We start from the raw sequence: 6,013 nt of genomic DNA, 5'->3' as shown, positions 1-6,013 counted from the left end.
ACAAAAGAAATAGATTTTCCCGGAAGTAGTTTCGTCTTCTTAGAAGCACTTTAAACAAACATTAATTGTTGCTCAAAGGTGTTTTTTAAATTTATTTGTCAAACACAAATTAAATTTCAAAATAAATTGATTTTAGAAGTTTGATCAAACCGATTATAAGTAAGTCTCAACATTATCATGTGAGATTGGATTAGTAGTATGATGTTTTCCGTTCTTTTTTATTGGATTTAGTATGATGTTTTCTTAATTTACGCTAAAATCAAATATATTATGGATAGTAATGGATAAATGAAATTACTTTGAGAGACAATAATTTAGAATATTATAAATTAGGTTATCAATTGACACCTTCTTACTTCATTTGAGCTAACTTACATCTAAGTAATCTTTTTCAACTTTAATGAAGGTGACTTCATGGAACCGAAAGTGAAGTTTAAGGGTGAAAAGCAAAAATATTAACTCGAAAAAGTTTATTATGATATATTTTTAGTGCTTCATAAAAGCATTCAACAGGATAAACCTATTAAGACAAATCCAAAAAGAGGTTTCCCATTTCTTTTTTTAAAAAATTACAAGGATCAATCAGAGAGATAATAGAGTAGCAAAAAGACATAGGGAAAATGTTCAAGAAATTAATCAATTGAAGTGAAGGGACTTTGAACAAGTCATAGAGGGTGAAATATTTTGTTGTTTTTGTTAAGCCATATTGAGACATTTTATTTTTTAATATTGAATTGTTGCAATTTCCTTATGACATGGGCCTGAAGCTTTGGACCTAAGCATCTCATACACCTTAGAAATAAATAGGGCCAATTTGGATAAAGCCCAACTTATATCATCATTTACTTTGAAAACAAAACTTTCATTTTTAGACTAAAAAGAAGAATAATCTAATGATGCATGAATAAGTGGTGACCATTGATATGTAACAACAAGGTGGTCCAAGTTATCTAACTAAATAAGTTAATGGGATTTTTTTTCTTTTTTTATTGCTTTATTTCATGGCTTTAAAGTCCATTGCATGCACATGACACTTGCCTTTGAACCATCATTATTTGATAAGGATTCCTTTGTTCTAACTTTTGTTGTAAGAAAAAAATTAAGCCCCACATAAAGCTATCATCCTCTTCTTCATGAGTTGTAAGTGATAGGGTTTGCCCCCTTCCCCCACATCCCCCCTCGAGTTACTTCATTTTTTTTTGGGGTCATCATATAGTAATGGCCTCCTAACTTTTATATTTTTGTCTAATATTACAATCATGTAACCCCAACTTTTGAAACTCATTGGGACCTAATTCAACCTTGTCTATTCCTTTTTTTCTCTTTTCACGTTTAGTGTTTGGTGTCTGTATTTGAGTATGTGTCGAGGAAGTCCCTCAAACTAATTAGGGAGGGCTAGGGGCCAAGGTAAATTGATACCTAACAAAATAAGGACAACTTTATATCCAGAAGGGCTCAAATCCAAATATTTGATTAAAAATAACGAAATGCTTATCACTACATCGCAATACTCATATGATTGATGGCCTACTCTTTGTCTACTCTTTTAACCTTGTTTTTTGTGCCTCATGTAGTTTTCTTGAACATTATAGTCCTTAAAGCTTATCACGTTATAGTTTTGTGGTTCAATTTAATTCAATTTTAAGTCTTATTCTTTGAATGTTAATTTTGCTAGAGTTCATTTCAAACTTTATTGTTTTGATACTACACAAATGAACAGACAAAGATAAGAAGTTTATAAACATGATGGGTAACTTCTGTTATTAGTTCAATAATGTCCGTATATATAAGTTTTCAAATTTAATTTTTTTTTTTTGTATATATTAGCCATAAATAATGTGTCCAAAATACAAACATTATTGACATGATTTAAAAGGAAAATATGACAAAAGGTAAACGCGAACATCCAAAATATGCCTCACCCAACTCATGCCTAGTTGTGCTATAAAGGTAAACGTGAAAAACATTTACTTTGCAACCGAATATTATTTATATCCAAATTAATAAAATTTAATTATGAGAACATGATTTGAAAGGTGTTTATACACAAATGACCTGGGATTGATCTTTCCTTAATGCCTTCTGAGTCGAGCTGTATGGTTTGTATATTGTTACATAGGAGTGAGAGTTTATTCGGTTCTCACCCAAAGGGGTAGAGGTGATAGCAACTGCAAATTATTTCAGAATTTCAAAAAATAACAACATAACATGATTTAATGATTAAATTATACACGTTAAATAATGTCTTATAATTATTAATTTCACACTAATAAAATTTAGTTATTCCTTCATCATGTATTGCGTAACTTTTTGTGTGATTTTTTTTTTTTTTAAAAAAAATTGATATAAAAGATACTAAAATGTCTTGCGTGAAGGAAGGTGGCGAAGTCCACTATGAGGACGATCTTACTAGCAATTATAAGTCAAAAAGTAAATAAATGAAATTATTTGGTTTTTTCGTATTAATTATTTATATTTATAGTTTAAGTAATATTGTTTTTATCTCATGAATGAAGGATATTTATATGAAATTATTATTTTCGAGATACAAAATAATTGAGTGACAAAATATGACCTTCTCGATAGCTCTTTTTCCAGCATGTGTTTAAAGAAGGCAATGTTGAAATTATATATATAAATAGTTTAATTAATAATTAGCTATATATCTATCAAAAATATATTCACTAAATAATTTTATTAATTATCTTAATTCGATATTGTATTCCTCACATTCAGAGGCGAATTCAAGATTTGATGGTTTTGGGTGTACCAATATAAACAAAGCTCAAATATAAGGTTTAAGCTAAACATAAAATACAAACAGATTTAAGTGGAATTCAAACCTTGATCTAGAGGGTTGTATCTCTAGCTTATACCAATTGCGCAAGGGCACTTCTATGTTTTCTATGGATGCACTATTAACTATATCTTAATTTCTACGAGTTTTTCAAAATAGATATACATATATACATATAATTTTTTGGAAATTACCGAATGCACGTGCACCTCACATTTAATCATAATATAACATGATTGTCATCAAATTAGGTTTTCTACATTAAATATTAATTAGCGTTTCAAAGATTAGCTCAAACAAAGGAGAATTGCTCAAAGAAAAATTAGGAAGCTCGAGTCCATGTGGAATTCTTTCCATCAAATGTTTTCGACCAATTAACTACCTAATATTAATATGAGAAAAAACTTGTAATGTATTAGTGAAATAACTCTGTTTTTAATTAGATATCTGAGCTTTGAGTTTCAGTAGCGTACCCAGGATTGTTATTAAGGGGTGTTAATAGTTGTAGTAAAAAATATAATTATGAGGATAGTATGACTAGAACCACTTTAAAGAATTTTCATAATACTATAACTATCGATCTAAATATTTAACTTGTGTCAAGAGGTGTCAATGCTTACATATATATTTACTAAATCAAAATTTAATATGTATATACAATGTAATTTTCCGACGGAGGGTGTTGCTCGACACCCCTTTAGTAAAAGTGGGTACGCCACTGTTGAGTTCTATGTATAGAAAAAACCATGTTAGGAGTGTCACCCCTACAGTGTGCGATTCAAACTGATTGAGAAACATCGAACACAAAATAAATAAAAAAACAAACCATCTATCCTCGTAGTTGAAAAAATAGAAAGTATAATATTTCTATCGTTTGCAACTATTGTTATCAATGATGTTACTGCTTTAAAACAAACAATTAAAGCCTTTAAATGTTGCAATTTTTGATACCGACTACACATACAAGGTATATTTATAATGAATTAGAAAAATATCTTGTGGTAGGGAAAGGGGAATTGCTAGTACAATAATCATCTTATGCTTTTTTTTTTTTGGATTATATATAATTTGGGGAGATACATGAGGTTAGGTAAAGATGATATTTCTTTTTTATATAAAATACATGTACATATTACTTTATTAAAATCAATTTATGTAATTATAGTTCAGTAAGTATTAATTAATTAATGATGAAATGTTTGTCATGATGAATCCACGTTGGGGCTAATTTGACTATGGTGAGGGGAATTTAATTAGTCAAACTACGTGCCTAAATGGCCCAACTAATTCAGTTACATTTTGTTTTTATATATATATAAAATAGATGTTGAATTTGTTTTGTTAGTTCGTATATTTAATTCTTCAAATTTTAATTTTCTTGTTAAAAATCTTTGCTTCGCTGATGTTCTAATGTTATAAATTTGAACCCGGCACTAAGAAGTAAAAATAATATGTTACTTTCTTCGTCCATTTTTATTTGTTATGTGTGTTTTTTGAAAGTAAATTTGACTTATTTTCAAGTTAAATTAGATTAAATTAATTCGATATTTTAAACAAAAAATTAAGATATTCAAAATCTATATTAAAAGTACTATAAATTGTTAATTTTTACATATAAATATGATGAAAAAATATATCTTAAAATGTTAATTAAAATTTATATAATTTTAACTTTAAAAATAGAAAATATGACAACTAAAAATGGATGGGGTGAAGTACTCCTTCCGTCCCTATTTACTTATCCATTTTGATAAATTAAGAGAGAATAACAAATTTTTTTCTATTATATCCTCATTTAAACATCTTGAAAATTTCTAAGTTTTAATTCATGTTTTATGAAACCATAATTAATAAGGTAAAATTGTAACTTCACTATGCTAATAATTGTTATCTTAATATGTGTATCATTTCTAAAATAGACAATTAAATAGGGACAAAGAGAGTACTAAAGAACATCAATTTTTAAGGACAATATATAAACAGAAATAGAAAGAAAGAATAAAGTCTAGAGAAGTACTCCCTCCATCCACAATTGTTTGACAGATATATTAAAAATACATGTCCAAGATTAATCGTCAATTGAAACAATTAAGAAGTAATTAATTTTTTCCCCTCCCCCCCTAATTTTGCCCTTAATTACTACTCCATTTTATTCAATTTAAAAAATTATATACACTTTTGATATAGTAAAATTATATTAGTTAAATACAATTTATATATAATTTTATTCTGACAAACAATTGTGAACGAGCGGAGGAAGTAGGGTAGTGTGTGTTAAGGCCCCAAATGGAGGGGCAAAAGTATGTGGGAATTATGAGGTGTGCCTGTTTATGTTTGTTTGGGAAATTATCATATGATGAATACTATAATGTTTTTCTTTTACAATTTACAAGAAAAAAAAAGGAAATTCCGTTATAATGACAGTTTTTGGATAGCATTTAAGACTAGTATTTATGTTATCTGCGCACACAAACAACCAACCCAAACTTATCACGTCATTAATTATTTTTCGTGTATTAATTTAAAATTAGACAAGTAAAAAAAGATGAAAAGAGTAATAATTATTGGAAAAAAAAAATTCATTCAACAAATTTGATCAGAATTTGATTGATGAAATAAATATGTTTTTTCATCTTTTTAAATATTTTTAGCCTTTTAATTTTAACATATTTAAAAAATGAAAAAAATAATAATTTATTTTAAAATAAAAAAATATTATAAATTTATAAAATTTCTGATTCCAAATTTTCTAGCTATTTAGCATTAACCTATTTTTTTTTCTAATGAAACAATTGAAGAGTTTAGGTTGATGTAATTAAATGGATGGACTTTTAAAACATTGAACTGCAAAATACGCAATTTAATTAGTGTCCTAATTAATGTCTATTTAAATCAATTCCCCCTTTTCTTATTTGTTGGCAGATTTGTCCAACCAAAAAAGAAAAAGAGAGAAGAACAACTTGAGTTATTATAAACACAATTAAATTGTTGTTGCATCACGTACTTTATAATTTGGTTCATTTACAAGTTTACACTCATAATAGAATTTAAGTATTTATTTTATCGAGGAAAAAATCAAAATTTATTTTCTGAAATTTTTTTTTGAAGAAATAAATTAGTAATGGTTGATATATCTAGGAATTAATTATCACTAATAAAATGTATTATGTTTAGATTAGTTTTTTTTTTTAGGTTGGAATTTTATATACTAAGAAA

This window comes from Solanum pennellii, chromosome 2 (assembly GCF_001406875.1).
Source record: "Solanum pennellii chromosome 2, SPENNV200".
Taxonomy (NCBI): Eukaryota; Viridiplantae; Streptophyta; class Magnoliopsida; order Solanales; family Solanaceae; genus Solanum; species Solanum pennellii.
Note: the sequence above shows the minus strand (reverse complement) of the source record.